This window comes from Spea bombifrons, chromosome 4 (genome assembly GCF_027358695.1).
Source record: "Spea bombifrons isolate aSpeBom1 chromosome 4, aSpeBom1.2.pri, whole genome shotgun sequence".
Lineage (NCBI taxonomy): Eukaryota > Metazoa > Chordata > Amphibia > Anura > Pelobatidae > Spea > Spea bombifrons.
Window position 1 is genome coordinate 64,956,144 of NC_071090.1, and position 25,002 is coordinate 64,981,145.

Genomic DNA, 25,002 nt, shown 5'->3' on the forward strand with positions numbered 1-25,002 from the left:
TTTATTTTTTTACAATGTTGGTCAATGAAGAATTGAAGAACAGGAAGATGGATAAGAAACATGGGACTACTAATTAGGTAGTCTTTAATCAATACAGTATTTAAATCATGAACTTTAACAGACAGAAATTCTGCCTAAGAACTAGTCAAACCATGAAAAGTGAGCACAAGTCTCTTTACAACTGGAGCCCAGACAGTGGACTTTAGTTAAAGGAAGACAAATCATTAGGACTCTTTCAATATACAGTATTAGAGGTGCCAATGAGTGTAGCCATTTGAGTGTGCATGTCAAGTGTATTCTGGTTATTAATATATTGTATGCAACACAACATGTGGTAAGACTTCACATTTACCTGACCATTGGGATACATATGTAGTTGGAGGATTTTCATGTGTTATCGTTGCCATGCTTCTTCAGCAGCAAATGTTTGTTTTTAATTATTAAAGGTTAAAGGAACAACTATAAATTACAACGTTTCAGTGAAATAGTAAGAATGATCATGTATTTATTTCAAACATAATTTCCAATGCTGTGTTACAGTGCAGTTGGTGTAGCCTGCGCTGTATAGAGTTCCACTGTCTCTGAACGACATTCATTGTGAATACAGGAGGAATTAATCTAGTGCAGAACCAGCTCCTCTCTCAAGGTATCTATCTGCACCCAAGCAGGAAGGGTTGAGAGGCCTTCCATCCTCAAAGTATGTTTTTATTGTCTGTTCCGCCTCGTTTTCCTTCCCTTGCATCACCGCCCTCCCTTTCTATCGTATATTTTCCTATGTTGTCCTCATACAAATGGGACAATCTTGACCAGACATTATGTGTCACTTGACAACAGTCTTGTACGTTGCCAACAGATTGCACAGTGCCCGTTTTACATTGATACGTGATTTCCACATATGTAGTTGCCTTACACTAGATGGGACATAACGTGATGCCAATGCTTAATATGAACATGATGTGGTATGAAAGTATCTGCAATAACCTGTTGTTTGTTTTCCTTGTGTTGATGTGGGAAAAACAATTAGCATGAAATAAGTCTGGTCAAAAACTACCATATCCTGGAGATTAATCCTGATTAGTAACAAATGTAATTAAAAAACTGGATCCAATATTGTGGAGAGCATTTGTAGGAAATACCACTATATGGATGAGAGCATACATGGAATCATTTTACAGACAGGGCTGTCCTTCAGACCTGGAAACTCTCTGGCTCCTGCTACCCAGAGCTCCCCAGATGCGGGTAGGGGGTCCTGCTGATGAAGGTGGGCGGTCCCGGTGGACTTCCGCTACCTGGAGTTTCCCCACAGTGACCCGGAGAAGTGGTGCTTCAGTCAGAGTCTCTGGGCAAACCCTGGAGAGTTCCCAGGTATGTTGCCCTTGGACGGGGGCAAACAGGGCTCGCACTTTGGGCCTCACATTTAGGAGAGCCCTGCACTGCCCGTGATTATTGCTTTCACTCTCTGTATGGCTGAGTGAAGTAGAACACTTAAGTACGTCATCATATCCCAGCAGTCTGCTCCTTCCTTATGCTAGCCCAGAATGTTCTTCATCAGCTGGCCTTTTGCCCCATGAATTCTTTATAATATTTGAACGTCTAAAATTGTAGTGCTTGAGTAAAAACATATAATATCTAACCACCAAGAGTGGAGGGAATAGTCAGGCTACTTCAAACAACATGCGTCTCAATTCTCCAGAATTAGATAGGTCCCTAGTGAGGAAGGTTTACATGTCAAATGTGTTTCTTTCCCTGTTAGAAATCATTGATCCTGTGCAAATGCATGCTGCAGGCTTCACACACACCGAAATCCATCGATTGCAGCCCACTTGGGTACACAAACTCAGGTTTAGTAAGGTTGCTATATGACTTTTGCACTGTTAATGTACACAACAGCTACTTGTCTCTCTCAACTTGTGATGTAATATTTACCTCCAGTGTATATTTGGTATCATATGAGATTTTTTTTAAATTGCGTTAAAATGTTATAATTTGTAATTTCAGGTCTCTCACTAACTAAAGGAAAAGTGTTCCCAGAAGGTTTTCTGCCACAAACACTGATGTTTCTCCTTTTAAACATATTAAGATTAGAACAACCTATTGCTCTGGACAATGTCAGTAGACTGAGTGTTTATACTTCATATACTGGTAATTTTTACTAATTGTATGGGAACCACTATGCATATGTATGTCTTTCTTCTTGTATGTTAATCGTATGGTTTCATGGACAAATTAACTCATGTGCATCTATATAGGTTATTCAACACAAATAGTTGTTTCCTAGGTGTACTGTTAGGAAGATAATGTTATACTCTATATATTAAGAGTATGTTTTTTATGTTAGAAATAGTATGTCAGGATTCTTTAAATTAGTGAGTTTTGGGGGGGGGGTTATGTTATAAGCCTAGGCATTTTATTTTAGTGAAAAAGAGGCACTTTTTTCTGATTGGATGTTGCATGATACTGATTATTTCATGTTATTGGCATTCACAGCAGGTTTCTGAACAGGTTCAACCCATTCATATATTGGAGAATAGCTGTAGCATTTCATGACAACGTCAATTTATAAAAAAAAAAACGTGGCTGAGGGTAGCTTGTTAAACAAGAGGAGATTGTAACCATACCTCACAAGTGCTTCCCCTTTAGCAGACTGAGACCACTGCCTGCAGGTATGGTCCCCAATTTACACAATCCAATAGAATGTAGTCCCTGCAAGCAATGCTGCAATGTCCAAGAATAATTTACCTCTGACATCATAAATCTTCTTACAAGACAATCTCAGTAATGCACTATTGGCAATGAACCAAGGCTGTGATAAATAAATTGCTAAGAGAAGCTTTCCAGGAATTAAATTGGTTTGGAATTGAGCTACAAAATTGTGTAGGCCGTGTATGTGTGTGTGTGTATATATATATATATATATACGTGTGTGTGTGTGTATATATATATATATATATTTCTTTTGTTATTTTGATTCTCTCTGAAATGTATCTTTGCCTATATTTAAAAGCAAGATAATGCGGCACACTGCGTTCTGAAAGCAATTTGCTTATACAATTGCTTTGCGTCCGCGCCTCCGCTACAATAAGCAAGCAAAGGATGTTAACTTTATTATCTTTTATAAATCTCCCCATGCCAGCCATATCTATGTTCTGCCCTAGCTTTATTTCTGCCCATTCTCTATCATCTTTTCACCCTTGCTCCATCAATTCTCTCATGCCTATCACCCCCTTTGCCTCCCAACAACTTACTTTATTCAACTTTACTATTCCCTCTCCTCTTCATTCATTTCCTTACCTCCCTTATCACTTTGCTGTTCATCCCCAATACTCCACCAAAAGTCATCTCTCTAGGATAGGTATGGAACCTACTTAAAGATATTTTGTAGTTGGTTCCATTCTGATTAAATCAACCTCATATGCAGTTGCCTTTACTAAATACGGTATGTCTGTTTAGAGGAGATACGTAGAAGGGGATATGAATCCTTAGCTGGTGTTCTTCCTCTCCTGAGTTTTGGTATCTGTCCCAAGCACACACTGACTCATCCAACTATATCCTGTATTTCAAATTGGCATTGAATAGGTGTGAAGAAGGCATAATTCCTCAATGGAAAGTGCCTAACAGGGTTGGTTGGTATACCTGCTGTTTTTGTATAACATTACTTGTATAGGACAGTGATACTGCGTGGAAATCAGTTTATTGTGGTAATACCAAACCTCTGACCTCTTGTGGGTCTAACAGGCTCTGAACTGTGCTCTTTGAACTCTGACATCCCCTTTGTTGCCCAAAGCCAATTAAGCTGCCCAGACAAGTATGTATGTAGTTAAGCCACTTGCAGTTTGAAAATATCAATCACCACTCTTAGACTCAAGTATACACACCTTCAATTACTGCCAGCTGTGGATGTCATCAGAGCCTTAGCAGAGAATGGATGTTTTCAAATGATTTCTCTTCTCCATCCTAGCACAAGTCAACACTTACTTTAGAACACATGCATCGGTATCAACAACCCTGCATGTTTTGTTGGTCTTCAAAAACAAATTAAAAGTCTATATGATTTTAAGGACAATGCAGAGTATTACATTTATTTTATGAGTGGTGAGTAATAACACATAGACATAAAACATAATGGTTAAAGTAAGACCCTTGTTGGGTTTCTAGAGTTGGTTCACGAGAGTAAAGAATAAGAATTTGGTGAAAAGTTCTGGAGGTGGTTCACGTCATTCTAGTGACGTCAAGTAGTTGCAGATTTTTCTGGCTTGCACAGAGCAGTATGTGGGAAGAGTTCATGCTCACAACGTGAAGTGAATAGGAGGAGCTTTGTACTATGACTGCGGGGAACTCCTCTCTAATCTCCCCACCCTCCAGAGCTGCTCTTTTGCTTCTGGAGGTTATTGTGAGGCAGCGCTGGGCTGGAGATCTGTCCTGGGAAGCGGATACATCAGAGCAGGGAACAAGGGATCTGAAATCTGACATTGTGTCTGGAGGGAGGCGAGACACGGATCCGGGGAGAAAGGGCGTTAACGGGTCTGAGCGGTAGGTTCTGAGCTCTTTACCGGGACTTTGAGTGCGTGGGGTTTGCAACGATCTTCTGGACACGCTCTGATTGTCTATAAAATACCTGATCGGTCTGGATTAGGAGGAGCAAAGCGAAATTTAGCAGTGGATGCTTATGGGATCATTGCAGGAAAAGTATGTATAGAACTACCGGGACTAGGGAACAGCAAGCACCATCACTGATTGGGGTTAACACATGGTAACTACTTTTACACCTTTTACTTTTCTGTAATGGTGTTACCAACTCACCTCTATTTTTGGTGCCCTGCAGGAAATCCGAATGTAATTAATATATATATATATATATATATATATATATATATATATATATATAATGGGATGTCTTAGTCCAGACATGTGATTAGTGTTAGATGGAGACCATATGGCTGCCCCGTGTTTTAAATCCACAGATCGCTCTGCCAGGAGGTGTGGGGGAGACCGAAAAGTCTAAATATATTAGCGTTCCTGTTATGTGAATGGTCTCTGCACAGCCCTCTGTTTAGAGAAGTTTGCCCCCTGTGTTTGTTGTAGAGAAACTTTGTGTGTGTGTGTAAACACTGATGTTATCGGATGGAGAAAGCAGAAGGGGTTGTGGCTGCCAATAAACGCTTCATCATCAAAGGGCTGGAGCCTCGTTAATCCGAATTGACCCTAAATTTGCAGAAAGGTGTGGGGGTGCTCAACCAAATGCTGTCGCCAACTGTCTGCTTACTGTGGCTAAATGACACATGTGTGGGATGAGTGGTAGTTTATGGGTTAAGTAGAAGGTCAACTCTTAAGATGCTGCATCCCAGCTGTCTTTTTTTTTATAGGGGGGGGGTGTAATATATGTTGCTGTATCACCCCTTATCACTTGCGACAGCCACATGATTAAGTAGAGCAAACCTGGCAGATCAGTCAAGTTGCTGCTATGATGTCATCAATCTAGACATTTCCAGTGTGACTAACCATGCAGTATCCCATGATGCGATACAGGGAAAAACCATGCAATTGCATTTTTCTATAGAGAAGTCTGTATTTCGGTCAGTGTATTTGCTTTAGCTACATTTCTCTTTTGTGTTGAAAAGCATATTTGTTTTACTTTTATGTAAACAGAGACTTCAGCATGGTGCAATAGCTAAGTGTGTAACAGCAAACACGTTTCTTCATCTGCTAAATCTACAGGCCTGTATATGTAGTGAAAGGGTTAAACCCTCTGACATGTCTGTGATGGTATGACATAAAGCCAAATGGATCCCAGGCATTGCTAGTTATTTCTCAATCATTTTTATAATGTTCAAACTCTGTAGTGATGTGCAACGCAAGGGTTAAAATGGAGATTAAAAACAGAATTTGACAGCAGATAAGAACCATTTGGCCCATTTAGTTTTCTTTTTTGTTTCTCATGTAAAGACTTTAATCAGTCGTTGGTCTCATCTTATGGTATAATCGGCATAGCCATATGCCTATCCCATGCATGTTTAAATTCCCTTACTGTATTCGCCTCTACCACTTCTGTAGGCAGGCTGATCTACTTATCTACCACCCTCTCAGGACGCCAGAGCTTGCAATGTGGATCGATAAATCTGTTTGCTTATATTGACCTTACTGCCTTAAAATCTCAAAGCTTCCTTTGTTGGGTATCATCTCTTACAGTGTTAAAATAACGCACGCTCAGCCAATTCTGAAAATTGATCCCTTTTGATGGCATAGTCAGTGCAAGCCAAATGACGTGTCTTTATGCATAAGTTTGCGCTCTCATTAAACAATGCTATTTTAATTTAGTGCCAGGGTGTAGTTAGGACATTAGTATTTAGGTAAAATAGTACCTTCGCTTAACCATTTTGAGGCATATAGTGCAGGAATTATATGGTTTTATATAGATCTTTAGCATATTATTCAGAAGAAAGCTCTCATAACAATAGACCTCAATGAAGGGTTATGATGTCATCAAGACTTCACTTGCTAATTAGCAAGTAATGTTTGATCGTATTGCAGAATATTAAGCTAATTGATTATGGATCATATTATTGATGGAAAGTTAGTTCACATGGATAACTTCTGAAGTAATTCTAAAGTCATTTATTTTTCTCCTTTTCTTCCATGATCGGTTTAATGACGTGTCTGAGGGTCCCTTTAATTAAAATACAATAGGAAGTGTTTGTGATCCTTTGGGCTTTTCTTATGCCCCTTGCGTTCGAAACCTACAGGTGGTGGTTCTTTTTGTAAAGCGATAAATCACTCAAGATCTGGATACTTTCTCCCAACTTTAATATTAAACATATATCGCTAAATCCAGTAGTTTCCAAACCCATGGCATAGCAGACCTTTGGCACGGAATGCATTTGCTATCATAATACACTGATAGTAATAGATTAAATAAGCAGAAGTTTAGAGAACTTTGATTATTATTCGGGACATCGTCCTTGCCTCCCGTTCTATTAGAAACATAACTTCATTCTTTGTTGTTGGGTTTATTTACTAACAGTGAGCTGGTATGAGTAACTATGTATCATGGAAAACCAAGTAGGATTATCTCAGCGGAGCATTTACTCGCATTACAGGGGGATTGCCATACCCCATACTCTATACATGTTACCGTACCGAAAATACCCACCATTCTTTGTCGTAAGAACAAAGTATTCTGAGGAACTGAAGTGTTCTGTGATGGTCGCCAGCAATATTACGTACGTGGTTCTGTCAGGTTATATCTGATGAAGAAAGCAATAAATTATAACCCATAGTAATAAACAAAGTAATATGAATCCCTGGCTGCCGCAAATATGTACAGTAAATGTTGTCAGTGTTATAAATGTGTTTAGTCAAAATATTAAAAGCTTGCCCAAGTGCATGATGGGATATTAATAATACAGCTCTGTAATTGTATTTCGGTCATGTCTGGCACTGTTTGCTTGGTTGGCCAGCAGAGAGAAGTACTTTACGTGCTTTAACAAATACTGATGAATACAGTATTGAATGATTAGTAGAAGATATAGATTTCCATCTACAGTAATCAAGTTGTGTATGTGTAGGGTGGTGGGAGTATATTTTTCCTTGTTTATGCCAGTTTTCTGAATAATAATTTCTTCTGCCTGAATCCATCTCTTGTGCACGGGAGCAGAGCCTCAGCTTCTTCTTTACGTCACTCTGAAAAAGGTCATTCTGAAGATTTTTCCTTTGCAGCCATCAGATGGAAAATGGGATTTGTGCACTCAGTGAATGAAGTGATTCTTTTTAAATCCATACAACTACACTGAATCGTTCTAACCTCTTTCTAGGGTTTTAGAACATGTCCCTATGTTTTTAACGTAAACTGAATGGACACTTCAGTGTCCCATCAAGCCCCTACAGGTGTTTGCAGGTACTTTGTAAATACCTGCCTGGAGCATTAACCGCAGAGGCAATGGGAAAATGCGTGCGGATCCTACAAAAGGGGCACCGTATAATCTTAAAGGGACTCCTCAGCTACCGTATGCATTAAATGGTGCATATGATGGCTAGAGTGTCTCTTTAAAAAAAGATTTCCTGGATGCCAATGTCCGCATGGTAACCTGTACCAGCTTTCATGTTGACAAATGGTATTCTGGAGTTAAGGTACACTGAGCGTCAGATTCTGTTAATACATAATATTAATTTATTATTAAATCATTGATTGGGTTGACATTGACTGACATTGAGTAAATTCACATGAAACAGGAAAAATAAGTGTTCTGGTTGCTTTTGGGGTGTTATATATAAAAGTTAATTCATCCACTATTATTTTATGATAAATGAACATGAAACCATTTAGTATTTTTCCCTAACTCTCTGAGAGACTTTATTAAGCCTAGTATTTTCCTTAAGAAATGGGTCGTAACTATCACTTTTAAATTAGACTATTAAAGTGCACTTGTAAGTTCTCCAAATAGAAAAATAGTCCGTATGTCAACTATTTAAACTATGTAGACACTGGGTGAGGCTGCTGTCAGTTTTAACTGAGGCGAATGCTTCCCGTATGGTTCTGTACTATAGGAAAGGTGGCCCCGTATCTGTATGAACATGCAAACCACACAGAGAAGAATGCAAGCACCAAAGATTTACTCATGACGCAATCTCATACTGTACGACCAGACAGATCTCACGTTAAAAACACACATTATGTGGGCTTGGGTTTAAAGAACGTTCTGGTGCAGCAATATTCCTTTTGTTGCTATGGTGATTGCATCAGAATTGCTCATTATGCGTAGCTGATCAGGTAGATTTGGCTTGTTTCCATTATTATCTCTAGTTATGTGATGAGCTGTATCTGTTGGCAATGGTCCATGCACATAACTGCAGTGCCACCTGCACACCTGGCACTGTAATTCAGAGGATGCCTATGGGGCAGAATGATAGCTCTGACTGATTCATTGAATTTAGAACAATGCAGAATTGGAGATAATGATTCTTCAAAATTGTTATTGTTGCTTCAACAATTTAACTACAAATTCCCGACATCCTCTGTATAATTTAGAGTGGTTTTATAACAAATCGGCGTCTGGTAAAGTTTAGACTCTGCTTATGATTTTTTTATTTTTTTTCTGCACTAAATAACATTTCCAGTCCTTGGTTACAGGATCTGTGCAGGTTCCAAAATGCCAGCACCACAGTGGAAACGCCACATAATCATAAACTGTTATGATGAAAAAGCACTGTTCTGTTTTACTCGCTTGCATGGAGGTCTTTTGCTTATTATTTTACATTAAGACTTTAGTTAGTAACTTTAGTTATCGTCTTGGCACCTTCCAATGTTTTTTTTTTTTTTTCCTTTTCTTTTTCAACTGTTTTACTCCATTCAATAACTTAGGAAAAATGACACTATTAAATATGTTACATGATCCAACATATGAGTGTTTCAGGCAGAAAGTGGTTGTTTTTCATCTGCTCGGCAGCGCCATTTTCTTTCTCTGTAGGGCTTTGGGAACCACCATACAGCCATTTCTAACATTTGTTCTTTCATATGGTAAAACCAAGGACAGGCAAGGTACAAGGTCATCATTTTCCATGGCAAAGCTTGTGAAGCTCCATAGAACATCATAAACACCCCAGAAAATGTCCGCCATGAGCAATATTGGTGCCTACCCCTGGGTGAAACACTGTCAGGATGGCTGTCCGGAGCTCACCTTCTGCTTGGTATGTGGTAGTTACATTTAAAATGGGCAGGCGTTTGCATAACAAAGCCCCACGCACAGAGATTGGGAAGCATAGACAGAACCATGAGCGTGCAATTGCATGTACGGTGTTCTGGGATGCAACAGAAGGCTGTCTGGGTCAGCACACTTGCTTGCCTAGCACCCAGACATCTGTATTGGAATATCCCAGGAACCAACACTATTCAGGTAAGTATAACTTCATAAATGTTTATGATGAAAAGAACACTGAACGTGTGGTAGGTGATATAATCTGACAGGTCTGAGATAAGAATCTGTGTTAGAATTCTGATATTTTATCCTCTTGTTAATTCTAATAAAAGCATATTTACAGTGGCGTGGCACCTGCTAACAAATGCATTTACTGATCCTGACCGAGACACTTTCCATTTGAAGTCACCACGAAAGCATTAAATATTAAAACATCATTATCTCAAAATAGCTGTTTTATCTACTAGAGTTTAAGTGTAACTGTCAAACAGTTTTTTTTTTTTTTTTTAGGAGACTTGGAGTGCGTGTGCATTTTATACCTCTTCACATAACATGACCTCTTATGTGAAGTTTTCCTAAATGAAACATGCATGTTGAAGAAGTCTTTTCCTCCATGGACTTTCATTAGTCAGAATTAGTGTTCCACTATACTGTCTGAGGACCAATGTTTGTCTAGTAGATTGGGCTAGGAAAACAGAACTAGAAAGCATTTAAAGTGAATATACAGATTCCAAAAACATTCTAATATGTGAAAATGATCAGCAAAGTATGAATGTTGATATTTAGGCTGTTGGGAGTTCCCCTTTAAAAAATGTGGGAAATAAATCGAAGATGCTTATTAATTGCCAATTTAAGTACGTATCACTTAAGTATGCTAAATAATTCTTGTGGATCACAACCCAGCTCGTGAGAATTGATTGTTTTCTATTAATCAAATCGAAATGCCAAACATGTTTTTGCCCCCCCCCCCACTGCTTGGTTTGACCATTAGTTGAGTTTTGCATTAGTGCCTTCTATTGTCTTACTATGACCTAAACACATGACTATTTTTAAGTGAGTTGACTCAAATGCTGTCCACTATATCTGATAAATTTGTGTGATTAATGTATTTCATTAACCCACTAGTACGCATCAGTAGACCTTTTTTGCTTGCCGAGTATGATGTAATCCACATGCTCCTGAAGATTAGCTTGTGCCTTGCTTCTTTCCTGACCGCAAGCGTTGCTGAATCTTGGCCTTAGACAAGACATTCCAGGCATAGCTGAGTGAATGGAACAGACAGGATTAGACGTGATAGATGATCATTTATAGTATCAAAGTGCTGCAGCCTGTGCAGTATCAGATGTGGTATAATATCCATGCTAATCTGTACAGCTGTACTCGGCCAAGCTTGTTAGCTTTAGTCTTATTTTAAAACTGCCACCGGAACTCTGTCATTGTTACAAATGGGTATAGTGTTTACAAAAGTCCAGTTTAAAGACGTCCTAGAAGTCACGTGGTGGATATTAAATGTAAGATACACTCTGTGTTTACTCAAGGACACTGGATGACTGAGATCTTTGTACTGTTCAAACACGCTTTCTCCTCAAATTTGATACCAGACCTTCCAGATTTTCAGGTCCTGCTTCACACTCTTACCCTTCTTCTGTATGTTTGTTGATAATATCACTATGTGCCGTTCCTAGGAGTGGTTTGATTAAAATAAGCACTGTATTTATTAAATCTAGCTTCTCTTGAACCCTGGCCACCACTCGATAAGGAATAATAAGTTGGCCCAACCAGCTGCCCCTCTAAATCTCCCACTTACAGCTGCTCAACGTGACTAAAAGGTTTCAAAATGTTGTCCGGTATTCCGTGGTTCGTGTGTTTGTGTTTCAGGCGCGAGTATGTGGCGGTTAAGGAAATATACAGAAGGATGCATGAACCCTTCCTCAGGATATGCAGAGTGCCACTGACCTCTATTGTGTGACTGTAATCCCCTCCCATCCTTTTTTGACAAATATGTTTATTCACCATGACATGTAGCAATAAAAATATGTGCAAAATGGTTTATTTTTTCATGACCGTTGGATTAATGCCAAAAAAAGTATTATTGGCCCCTTTTTTATCCTCATATATTGACAGTGTTATAATATGAAGTGTGGAATGTGACTTTGTTTTTACCTTATAAGATATGGGATAGCCTGACCTTCGTTAAGCTATGTATTGATCATGTTGTGTCCTTCAGAAAATTATTCTTCAAATAAAAGCTTATGCAGTAAAGAATAGATTTATGTATCTCTTACAATCAATAGCATCGTGTTATAGTTTGAATTATAATCCTTTTAATGAAATAAAATACTGGAGCAGTATTTTTGAAGATAAATGAAACCCTGCAGGTAATTAAGGGTCAAAGTATATTGAGGTTGTGTGGTATATGATATATATATATATATATATATATATATATATATATATATATATATATATATATATATATATATATGTGTGTGTGTGTATTCTATGTCCACTGATGTCTATCCATACATGGTAACTACATTGAGGGGTATGGATCTGCCCTTGAATACAATTTGTTGACACATGGTAACTGCATGTTATGGCCCGGAGGGTAGGCAGGAAAAAAGTCACCTAATTAGGAACAGATTAGTACGTGAAACAACTTGATCGACTTACATATTTTACTCCACCTCAATGTTACTATGACACTGTATACTTGAGTTATTAGCGTTAATGGTGCTTGAGCTTCTTGTCCACATTAAAGTATTTTCTTTTCCCCCTAATTGTCTTGCTCTGTAGTAATAAATGAATATTTTATTGATCTTCTAGCTGTCAGAGCAATCGTGTGCTGGCTCCTTCATGTTTCGTACCAAATTTGCGCTCAAGAGTCGGTTTTTGTCCCCTGATGGGGGTAGGAAACCGTTTGGTGGTCTAACAAAACAAAAAATGCGGCTTTCTGGTTTAGACCTTTAGAAGCTGATACAAGCTACAATTGAATTGTCGTCTCTAAGAGTTTTATCACTCTCTTTCCATTACACATTCGAAAGAAAATGTATTCAAGGTCATCCTTTTAATGGGAAGTTTGGAAAGGCTTTGAAAATGTGCATTAGCATCAAGAATAAAGTAATAGGAAATACCCATTTGTCACATCGAATGATAGCGGTACAGCATATACCAGTACGTGTAATGCAGAGATTCTTCGTTGGGTCTTCTGCCAGCATGTGCTGGGCTAAAGATTGCTTGCAGTGGAAAATATAGCCCCCCCCCGTCATTTCATTTAACCCATTCATGGTCCGTTTTTATTTATGTCAATATCTTGTATCAAGCCACGAGGTGTTCTCCTCCAAATAAAGTGAATAGGCCTTTCGCTTTCTTGATAGAAACTCAAATATCTTTAGACTGTCAGTTGTCGATAAGGTGTTGCATTCCACCCGGTTATGTTATTGATTGTTTATTCTTGATTTCACAAGGCTTGGGAAAAGTATAGCGCATGAGTTGCTGGCAGGTGTGTTTCGAGTATCTGTATTACTGTTACGTCTCTCTGTGTGTACATGTTTGAGATTTCATAGGTTCAGTCAAATGAATGCCTGAGTTGCAAACACACTTGTTACAGTGTATGGTTTTCCTGTATAGACTTTGCATGCAAGTTGTACATTCAGAAAATGAATAAACCATGCAAATAGTAGCAAAAAATAGATGTGGACAGACAAACGCAGAAAGGCTGTTTGATACAATCAATATGGCAAAGCCCTACAGCAGTTCTTTTTAAGTGCATTTCGTATGGCAGCATATCGACAATGGCTCTCTGCTGGGGAAAAGCACTTTAATGCCTTGTTTATGAGACACCCCCCTGCCTCAGGGAGGGTTTTTTTTTCCAGCGTCTGTTGTTTAAAAGCAATGTTGGCCATCTCAAATGGTTACCCCTCTTCATAAATCTAGGTATGTAACCTAAAAAAATAAAAATAAATAAAAGGACAGAGATCAGGTATTTTGGTACTGTGAAGCCAAATTAGGATCACTGTATTTTGATCCAACCATGCCGTGCGGTTCAGTTTCCAATTAAAGATGGTCATCAAGTGCCAACACTAATGTTTATCTTGGAAGAATTGGTTGAACTGGCCCTATATAATGTATAGTTCAATGAAAGAGGAGACTGGGGAAATCTCCGTGATCTAACTATACGTTATACCGGACCAGCCAAGCTCTTCCTGCGGTAGGAACTTGTGTTTTTTTTTTGTTTGGTTATTTATTTATTTTTTGGACCCTTCATAATGTATAGTGAAATCAAGAAGCTCAAATCTAACTATCTTGCAAACTCTCCTATTCGAGCTTCAGATTGCAGAAGACAGAATTATACCTAGGGTAAGATGCCAAATCTCTCTACCCTTTAGAGATGGAGTGAGCAGAATTTTGATGATAATGTAACTTTAGTTCCAAGTACTTTTAAAACACATCTTAAACTAAGGAAATGTCATCTTTTTATTGGTGTTTCAGAATAAAATATATTGCTTGTACTTGCTGTATCCACATGAGATAAATGAATCATTGAAAGTTTCCCCTTCATGTTGTGTCATGACTGTTTCCATTCTTTTTTGGATTGACTCCTATTGACAGTCTGGAAGTTCAGTTCTGTACTGAAATGTGTTTTTCAAAACCAACTTGTAAACAAAAAACAAAACATGCATACAGTCAGAGATAAATAGATAAAAACAGTGTGTATGTATGTATGTATATATATATATGTATGTATATGTATGTATGTATGTATATATATATATATATATGTATATGTGTGTGTGTTTGCTTTTTGGGACAGAGCGCTTGAGGACACATAATTATAGCACCATCAAACAGGTCCTAACAAGTTGAGAATTGCTTAACAATTTGACTTACAGAAACAAAAGGTGAGGATGGCCCAGCTCAAATCTGCTTACAGTCTAGAATGGTGTGGGGGTATATTACACAAGAGGTGAAAGTGCAAATGTTTGAGGTTGGTCAGCAACACGATTGCAAATGTAGATAATTCCTACTGACTATTTCCTCTATCGGCACTCTGTACCAGAACAAAGAGGAGGCAGTAGTGAGTAAATCATAGTCTCCTTTTCGTGCCATTGTGTGATGTGCAGATGTACTATGGATTTTCAACAAAAATCTGTTTGCTCTTAAAGTGATGTTGATGATTTCATCGAGATGATAGAATGAGCTTACTGTGTTCTGAAAACCCCTAATTAGATTTAAAGAGCGTAGACATTCAGGAGACCTGGCATTGGTGCTTCATGATCTCATTGTACAGAATGTTTGGTTTATAGGGTTAGTGATCTAGATTACGCAATTTTCATGCCCCACTTCATGTGTGTTCTTTTATTGTATATATCCGTATTGCTCGTTGATACCGGTTTTATACCTCTCCAACGTATTATCTTCTACTAAAGATAAATTATCAATTCTATATTTAATTTTAAAGACCGCCACCACCGTGAGAGAATCTTCTGTATTAACATTCATTGCAACAGTCTGGAATTTATGGTTTTAAGGAAAAATCTTTTTTAAATCCCTGGGATTTGGAATATTCTTGCCTTCTACTGCCTATGACATGTACAAACATGTTCCAGTGACCTCACGAATACTTACAGGTCTCAATCACATACTAATGAAAATGTTCTACTGGGCTGGCCTCTTTCAACCAACTGTATCCTGCTTTCTATTGCTTTGTAGTGTTCAGTAAGATAAATCGGCTATGAAGAATCAACAAAGGTGAATTAAATATTTGTATTACATGCGGCATGATTCTAAATGTAAACTTTGGTTCTTTAATGCTTTAGTCATTTCACGTGGTTGCTGAATGCATGTTTTGGGCTGCTGGTGGGCACCGTCCCATGATGTCTCTCAACCTGTGCAGCTCCTATTTTATTTTTAAGGTATAAATGGGATTGCATCTGTTGGCTAGCACCATGCGCCTGTGCATCAAATGACACAACAGATTTTTACGGGCCTTGAATGTAAAGTTTGTCCTGTGCTTAAACACCTTCCACTATTGCGTAAGCAGAAGGTTTCTCCCCTATAGTACAGAAGCCATTTGACTCGGCTGAATGAATTTTGCACAGAGTAACAAGCATCCAGTGTGCTGATGGTAGTTAAATGATTAATTTACATCATACAAGTTGTAATAAAAAGCCTAGTGCATGAAAGGAAGTTTTTTTATATCACAGTTGAAGCAGCAAAGCAATTGTTACTACAGGTTTGCTTTCCAACAGGCCAGAAATCCTTTAATAAACCGAAATGGAATTTTTAGCAAATTATTCATTGAAATGCCTGTGCACAACTGGGATATCCAAAAATTGTGACCTGTTTCAAGCTCTTGAGTTGTGAATCCCAGAAATATTTGGGTAAAAAGGTATGCCTTTTGTGTGTTGAATTCAGAGACCAACAATTGGATTTACTGTAGATTCACATCTACATGAAACAGAACTATACATTATTTTTATTTTTTTAAAAAAATTCAAAGAAATCAGCTTTCCCTGGGAATTTAATGCAGAAAAAAACTAGTACAAACATGACTATATGGAACATTTTTTAAACACAATTTTAACTGATAAAAGAGGCATTTACGTTGAACACACTTGTTTGCAGTTCTTGAAATGATGAAAGAAGATGCTTATTCTGAACACACAAACTGGAGTTTGAAGGTTATTGTGTTTAGATTTTTGTTAAACTTTTTAATTGAAATCACTGACATTCTATTGATCTTTTTGTTCAGTAGCTTAAATAAACTAATAAGATCTGTCACTGATTCTTTAAAAAAAAAAATCACGTGTTTCTATTTCCAGCTAACAAGGTTTGTAGTTTGAGACGGAAACAAGGAAATCATTGTTTTGAGACTTTATATTTCTTTTTTGTATATGCAGTGCAAGTCCAGTTAAATGGATTGATAGGTGAATGCTGCAGTGGGGTAGGAGTCCCATACTGTATGGTGGAATGAGCTATTTGCCAGCTTAACCCTACAAAAAAGGCTGAACCTGTATGTTGTATGGCAACCTTATGGCCACCTGGTGTGTAATGTGACATTTCCTGGTCTGAGAGACACTGTTGTGGACTGAAGTTTGTTCATTACAGTTAGTCAACAGGAGCATTATAGTTTCATCAACAGCTTGGATAGCCCTGTTTAAAGCATATTTAAATCAGCTATTCTTGAAAGTTGCCTCACTGACTGAGCTGTGCAGTGTATTCTGGCCTGCACAAAAGCCGCTTTGCCTTCAAGATGAGGACAAATTGTCCTATTGGGCAGTCGGGCTCCATTGTGCTCTGCTGCTTCTCAATAGAGCCATTTACAAGGGAGATCTCTTGTTATCGCCAACCAGCTTCCTGATGGAGGGCTCTCATAGCCTCCATAACACACTCTTCATCCTTAATAGTTGGAGCATCAGGATATGGGTTTTTGTTTTTTTTTTTTGTTTTTTTTTATTTTATCTCCTGTCACTTAGCAGTAAGAATCAGTCATGGAGGGGAGTGCTTGGGGAGCTGTCCTAGATGGTGCTGAGGATAAAGCTGAAACCAAAACTCTCCTGCTTTTGAGAATAAACCTTCCTACACAAGAACACTGTTTCTGTAGCTCTAAAGCTGTTGTTGAACTACAACCTCTAAAATTCTTAGCCAGCTTCAGCATTAAATATGGCGTTCAGCTGCTGTAGAGCTAATTGCTGGCTCTGTTTTTGTATTGTACTTTTTAATGTTTTCAGTAGAAGAGTTTCCTGCATGAAACTGTGTCTACACGACATTATTTTTGCGTTTTTTCCATGAGCTTTTTCCATAAAGTGTGAGAACCTGAAAAACAGCAGCGCATCGTCTGCGACCCATGACATAGCCCTGCTGGATATTTAAAAATGATCAGCAAGAAATGTTTTGTGGTTCTTGTTAGCGTTGGCTATTTTAGGAGTGAATTATTTGTGCGCGAGGAAGGCTTAGTGATGTGTGCCTTGGGAACTATCTGTTTGCTTTTTACTCACGGGTTTGTTTCAATATTCCCATGAATCTAAATGCACATGATTGGATGCAGACAATGGCATATTTAGGGGCTTCCTACAGTGGGAGTTGCAGGCAAGGGACTGGGTCGGAAGCAGCTTGACACTTAAAGTGAAAACTTGAACTTCCTGCTCTGTGGGGTTTTTTGTTTTATTTTAAGCAGGGGGGTCTGAAATTATCAAAAGCTTGTACTTTTTATTGCAAATATTTTTAAGGTAAGTTAGTGGACTACTTTACCATGAGGCAATGTGACATGACGAGACATCCCCTTGAGGACTTTGTAAACCCCTGATGCTCTGGTGACATCACAAGGATCCGTTTAAACAATATTTATTTTATGAGGGAAAAACTTTTTCCTCTGTTCTCACTTTGATCCCCTTCCCCGCAGCTCACCCAGTGAAAAGGAAGCAGAGCCGTGCTGTCCTGCTTGTTCATTGCTTGCGAGATTGGTCATTGCCCAGCATGGTCTCTGCTACTTTGCCCAAAGCTTCCTGTGTTGTCACCTTTGAAACGTTGCAGAACAAACTGAATGTTGCTCCACTGTGTAAGTCAGCTCAAAGCCAGTGATTCTGGTTCTTGCTGACAGAGGGGTTACTTTGCTATCATTAGACAACACTCTCCCTGTGATTCTAGGTGCACCGATTAACGCATGCCATGCCAGATAGGACTAAGATGGCTTAGAACATGTTTTCATATTAATTAGAACTATTTAGTGGTCACCTATAAGCATACCTTGGAGCTTTTGGGTGTTCTGCCTAACCTTGCTGGAATAGAAAAGGTCCTTCCCCAAACTGCTTATAACACAACCCCCCCCATGTTTGCAAATGCAAACTGCATGGCTAGGTGCTTTATTTCAGAGGACCCTTTCTATTCCTGTATGGCTGTATATGGCTGGAGGAGTTTGATGTGAAAGAAATAGACTGGCCCACACAGAGCCCCATCTAACACCTTTGAGATGAACTGGAACATTGATTTCGAGCCAGGCCGTCTCATCCAACATCAGTGCCTGAACTCGCGAAAGCTCTACTTGAAGAATAAGCTAAAACAAGAGAGGAAGCTGGTTATAGCTGCAAAGTGGACATATTAATGTCTATATATTTAGAATGTGGTGTCGTCATAAAAGTCCCTGTTGGTGTAATGGTCAGGTGTTCCAAAATTTTTGTCCATATCGTGTACATTGCTTAATGATGTCCTGAGACTATGTGCCTTTTCTTCTAACCATGTTAAATGTTACATATGTGTCTCAAGATTGTAAACTTGCGAGCAGGGCTCTCTCTCCACCCAGAGCCGGCCTTAGGTGTTCCGGCGCCCTGTGCGAACTACTCCTCTGGCGCCCCCCCTCACTACCCCCCCTCTGCCCCTTCAAACTACCCCCCCGTGCCTTCAAACTACCCCCCTATGCCCCTTCAAACTACCCCCCCCTATGCCCCTTCAAACTACCCCCCCTATGCCCCTTCAAACTACCCCCCCTCTGCCCCTTCAAACTACCCCCCCCTCTGCCCCTTCAAACTACCCCCCCCTCTGCCCCTTCAAACTACCCCCCCTCTGCCCCTTCAAACTACCCCCCTCTGCCTCTTCCTTCAAACTATCCCCCCGCTCTCCCTACTTCTCCTTATCCTAACTTACCTTGAGGAGTCCTGCCGGCATTTCATGTTGAGCGCCGGCACCGCGACGGAGTCACGGAGAGTAAGGGGCGTCGAGCGGTTGCTGAGAACTTCACGAGCAACCGCTCGGCGCCCCAGCCCGGGACATAAATGAAAACATTGTTTTTTTTTGTTGTTGGTTTCTTTAACCTTATTTAACATCCTCCATGTTAAATAAAGTTAAAAAAAAAACTTTATTTAACATGGAGGTTGTTAAATAAAGTTAAAAAAAACAACAACAAAAAAAAACAACAATGTTTTCATTTAGGTGCAGAGGGGGCGGCGGAGGAGGAGGACCCCGTGGCGGCGGCGCCCCCTGGAGTGTGGCGCCCTGTGCGGTCGCACAGGTCGCACACCCCAAAGGCCGGCCCTGTCTCCACCTAATGTATTGGTTTGTCTTAGTCTGTCAATTCTCGTCTTGTCATATCCCTTGTATATATGTATTGTATTAAGCGCTGCGTAGATTGTTGGCGCTATATAAATAAAAGACAATATATTGTTGTAGCCCATTTGTATTCCAGTACTTAGCTCAAACTGTTGTATAAAAGCCTTTAGATCTTTTTCCTTCAGAGCATGGGAAGGATTTATTTTGTCACCCTTCCTCCCTTTGCTTAGATTGTAGAGTCATGACTCGTGATAATATGAGTCAAGTTGTTTTTAAATGAGAGCTCTTGGGACAGCTACATGTGTTTAGCTCCACATCAGTGAACGTATTTTTTTCTGTCTCAAGAGAGTTTGGATAAAGGGGCATCTGGAGTCTAACATCCGACACATCCAAAAATCTGATTTCTGTATGTCAAGCCAAAAGACCCAGATGTTGCTGGATAAGCGAACCAGTGATATGCTGTTTATACAGGATATAAAGGGGTATAGTAAAAACACCATAATTCAATGGTTGGATGCTTTAATTGTATTACTTAATGGGTGGTATACAGCTCCTTTACGAGAAATCATGCAATATGTAGTTAAGTAACGAGATATTTAACAATTTATTTCACCTATTAAATTTGATTTGCTCTGACGCTTTGCAATGACACTATTGAAAACATAGGGTGACATATAGACATCAGGATTCGCAATGTAAAGCCTAAACCCCCCCCCCACTCCCAATCTCCTACCCTGATGTTCTAAATTACTTATATGAATAGTAAGTTACTACCTCCCCCCCATCCCCTGAAACAAGTGTCCCTATTTGGCATTTCATGTGTCAGACGGCATGCATTTCTTGCATTCCGAGCCACACCTGATACTGTAAGCTATTGATCTGTGTTAAAAGATAAGGCGTCTCTGTTTAAGTCTGTACTATATTATTGGAGTTGTTAACAAACGGCATACAATTTTATTTGCATCCAATTGCTTACTATTTTGTGTTGGATGACTCACCATTGATAGCTTTCAGCAAGAAACTTATTATTTTGAAGCTTATTAACGGATAATGGACAGTACATCACAAGTATCTTACATGATCAGTTGCCCCCTCCAAGACTTCTTACTGCCAGCTGCGTCAGGTCATTATTACCCCATGGCTTTTTGAATACAATGTGCTGCTGACAGATGCCTTTTGACATCCTGGTCAGTGCATGGCAGTCTTCTTGGAAAACCATTTAGGCTTCTGATAACGGGTGTACACACTAACGCTGAGTCTCTGTCATAAATGAATAATTGGTCAACCATCTGCCAAACTTTTAAAGGTGCTGCTTTTTACCCCTTAGTGTTTTTCTTTTCATATGCAGTTACAGTAGGGATTAAAAGCCTAGCCTGGCTTTTGGACTAGTTGCCGGTTTTGTGACCTTATCGTTATGTCTGGATGAGTTGGAAACATTGAAATACTAAACCCAGCAGCATGCAACATCTAGTATTTCATTTCCACAGCAAATGACAGCTGATAATGAAACTGTATTACTATGGGCTCTCTGGGGAAATTCTAGTTCCTCTGGTATTATGAGAAATGTTTCTATTAATTGTCCGTTTAGTTAAATATATTTTACGTTCAATTCATCCTGTGGTCAAAACTGTAAACTCAAATTATATGTGCATTCTAATCTCTATTACAGCTGGAATCCTAGGTGGGTTGGTGGGAGTTCATGAGGTAGATGCAAGCCAGCACGTGAACTCTTCCATGAATGCCTACAGAGAGCAGTGGAGTGAAGTAATTGTTGTATTTTACTGGGGAATTAGCATTTCAAGTGAACTCGGTAGGAATGCATATGATAGCTAAGAGATACCTTTACATTCCTATGTCACCCCTGTACATATGTATATATATATGTGTGTGTGTGTGTATGTACTGCCAGTCAGCTCTAGCACTGGCTTGGTGAACATCTGAGTACCCATAAAGTACCTAAATGTGTATTCTTGTGTAGTAGTGCTGTCGGTGACATTCAATACCAAACTGCAGGGGATGTGTGGTGGTAAGGGATTCTGCCAAGTTAAGGAGATCTGTGGCAGAGTTCACCTCCATAAAGTCTTCAATGATGTTTACCCTCTCCTGTTGCGGACATCACTCACTAGCAGTAATAAAAAAAACAAAACAAAAAAATACACACAGCTAAAATGTCTTTCTAGCCAATCTGAAAGTACTCCTCCTTGGGTATGTAGTTGGTGGGTGGCAGAGTCCTGTTGTAGCTGTGAGAAATGATCAATCACCGTATGACCTAAACCAAGGTATTCAAACACTAGCTGGATCTCGGCTGTTTTTGCCTGTTTGATTAGTGAGGCAGGGTAAAAAAAAATAAAAAAAAACACTTTCTAATACATTTTCATTTTTGTAATCTTGGTTAAGTGTGAATTTAAAGGGTAGATTTTAGAATTTCTACATCTGGGGAAAATATAGTGGGCAGTTTTAGTGAGTTTTGTTATGGGCAGGGAAGAAATATATCAGTTTTTAATCTTTAATATTTTATTAATAGAGCTCTGCATGTCCTTTTGAAAACCATATACAATTTGTGTGGGGTGCACTAAACTGAGAATTAAAGAAAACTGGGCTTCAACAAACATGTGGCAAAGATGTCAGAGAAGCCATGGTCTCTGGGTACCGTGTTTTTTTTTTGGGGGGGGTGCTAAATATACAAACGCAATTTTGGGGCCCAAGCTGTTCCTTTTTAAAGTAGGTTAGAAGTAGAAGAAGAGTTATGGCTTACAGATCTCTGCTCGAGTGAGATGGTGTAGCTTGTGATGTAACAAGCTTTTCCATGAATGGAAGAAATTGCTTGCTTGCTTGATGTAAACTTCCTAGAGATATGTTTTTAGATAAGGAATTTGTGATTCAGTAACAGACTCTACAACTGATTCTGGTTTTACCGGTGATCTAAGAATAAAATGTGGGGTTTTTTTTTGTTTTTGTTTTGTTCTTAACTCGTCCTTAAAAAAAAAAAAAAAAAAAAAAAAAAAAAAAAAGTTCATCTCAGTGCAACAATGTTCCAATTTTCTTAATGTGATGATTGTTTGTATATTCTGCTTATTTGAATTAAACTTTACTACATCCTATTGACATTGAGTAATTCTAATTGACTTCCTGTGGCATATTTGCCAATAGCGACAAATTACAGGATGCTTATATTTCTAATTTGTAATGCTATCCTGGAATTGTTAGATTGTGTGTTTCCTGTGTTAAAGTTTTAATGTCTGGTAGTTTTATTGGCCTACGTCAAAAGAGCATTTTGCATAAAAAGTGTTTCCCTTATGAAAATATGTATTTCTAAATGTGTCAAATATTAAAGCAACGTTCTATGTTTACTTAAGTAATCTTAATATACTATCAAAATGAAATGCATCAACAAAGGAAAGTGCAGATGAAGCAGCACATATGTCGACATATTTTTTTTTTTTTGTGAAATTGCCATGATTGTTCTGTTCTTGCCACACAGGGGCAAGCTGTGATTGCTTGCAGCAGCCTTCCTGATATGTGTGAACGGTCTCCTTTGACTCTGTAAAAATGGATGACTATGATTTGTCATGAAAGGAGCCTTAAGTGTTCTCCTGAGGACATTGACGTCAATTGGAAATTTTATGAAATGAAGTCGACAAAATCAAATAGTTGCAGAATAAAACCTGCAATCTCTCTGGAACGGCAGACCTTTAAAAATGTGGCAAAATGTTTTAAGAATGTCACTGAAATATTTTACCCTTGTAGCTGGCTTCATCATATGATTTTATTTTTTTTTTAAAGGGACAGGAACCCCATTTTCCCCAAGGGTTCAAAATGGGGCTTTGAGACTTTTTTTATGCTCAATCACCAAGTCATAAGCGATGCTCCGTTAAGAAGGCTGCTAGAGCCCTAACCTCTGGCTGCTCTCCTTGCCTTAATTCACCTAGGAAGTTGGTATAATGTTTCTACTAGAAACTATTTAGTATCCTTGAAATAATGGTAAATTAATCAAAATGGCATTGTTTGCCAACAGTTCCTTTTTTATTTATTTATTTTTTTTTTGTGGTGAATTCCCTGCATTTTGTACACTAGGTAAATTTGATGTTGTCTAAGCACCTCTCTGCCTACCTAAGGAAATGTTTCTTGGTGGCAGTACCCAGCACAGCTGCATTTGTTAAAGGTGTGAACCTGCACACCTTGCGTAAATGTAAAGCCCGTGAAACTTCCTTATTGAAATATATTTCATTGCACATACACCTCTAAACATGCAAATATATTTTGTTGCACATATGCCTCTAAACATGCAACCATTGCCTTGTTCTTTACTCTTCTGATTTCTGTAACTTAATTAATGTTGCAGCCAATTAGTGTTATTGCATCCATTGTCTTATTCCTTAAATGTAAATCCGTTTCATTCTTCAAAGCAGGATTTTTTAGTTACAAAAATGTATTGTAAAGGGTTTTCTTCGGCAGTAGGAGGATCTCAGACATTTACCAGTAATGGCTTCAAGTGATTTTATTTTGTTTGTATAGTAGGATGCATATATGTATAAACTAATTGGTTTGTGGACATTATCTCGCAAAATATGTTTTATTGATAGTTATTAGTTAAGTTAGTCTAACTTTATTTAGATCAAGGATCTTTTATTGACAACTGTTATATTAGATAAATATTAGTGTTACATGCGATTAACAGCAAGCCACGTGTGATAAGAAATGTACTAATCATTGTTTATATTGTGTGAGACAGGCCAATAACACTATTATTTATTTGCCCTTTCGATTGGTTAATTTTCACTCAAATATCATCATTCTTTTTTTTTTTTTATTCTATTCATAACAATAGTTAAAACTTGAGACATGTTTTTCTAGTGATTTATTTTATTTCACTGAAAATGCAACCTTCTTTATGAGCATTTCAATGGGTTTATTATATAATCAGTTTGTCAGTCATCAGATGGAATTGCTAATTCGCAAAAAACTATCCTGAAACGTTGCATTAAATATAATTGGTAGAATGTCAAAGCCACTGGCCGGTATTGATGAATCATAATGAACTTTGTATTAAAACACAATATGGTTATAGTACATTTTTGGCTTGGCATTCGCAAGATTAAAAACATTCTTAATAGAAATTGTGCCGTCTGATTAATGTTTCCTGGCAGATACATATAAGCTCTTTTTTTTATTTTTTTTTTATTTTTTTAATATTATCCCCGTGAACAGCCAATTTTAAATAAATTTTTTGTAAGGTTTTCTTCATATCGCTGCAGACTCTTGATATCCG

At 38.5% G+C, this 25,002-nt stretch overlaps 1 protein-coding gene across 4 annotated transcripts in view; it reads left to right on the top strand.

Annotated features, from left to right (window-relative positions):
• The window catches only part of FAM107B (family with sequence similarity 107 member B), a 50,070-nt gene that overhangs the window by 12,340 nt on the left and 12,728 nt on the right, over nucleotides 1-25,002 (top strand). The window contains exon 1 of one of the 4 annotated variants that reach the window (XM_053465339.1): nucleotides 4,376-4,530. The exons of 1 other annotated variant lie outside the window; for it this stretch is intronic. The gene's annotated coding sequence lies outside the window, so the exon portion shown is untranslated. Of the gene's footprint in view, nucleotides 1-4,375; nucleotides 4,531-4,602; nucleotides 4,751-25,002 lie in introns of those variants that run through there. 2 more of the 4 variants (XM_053465340.1, XM_053465342.1) reach the window with 2 other exon arrangements.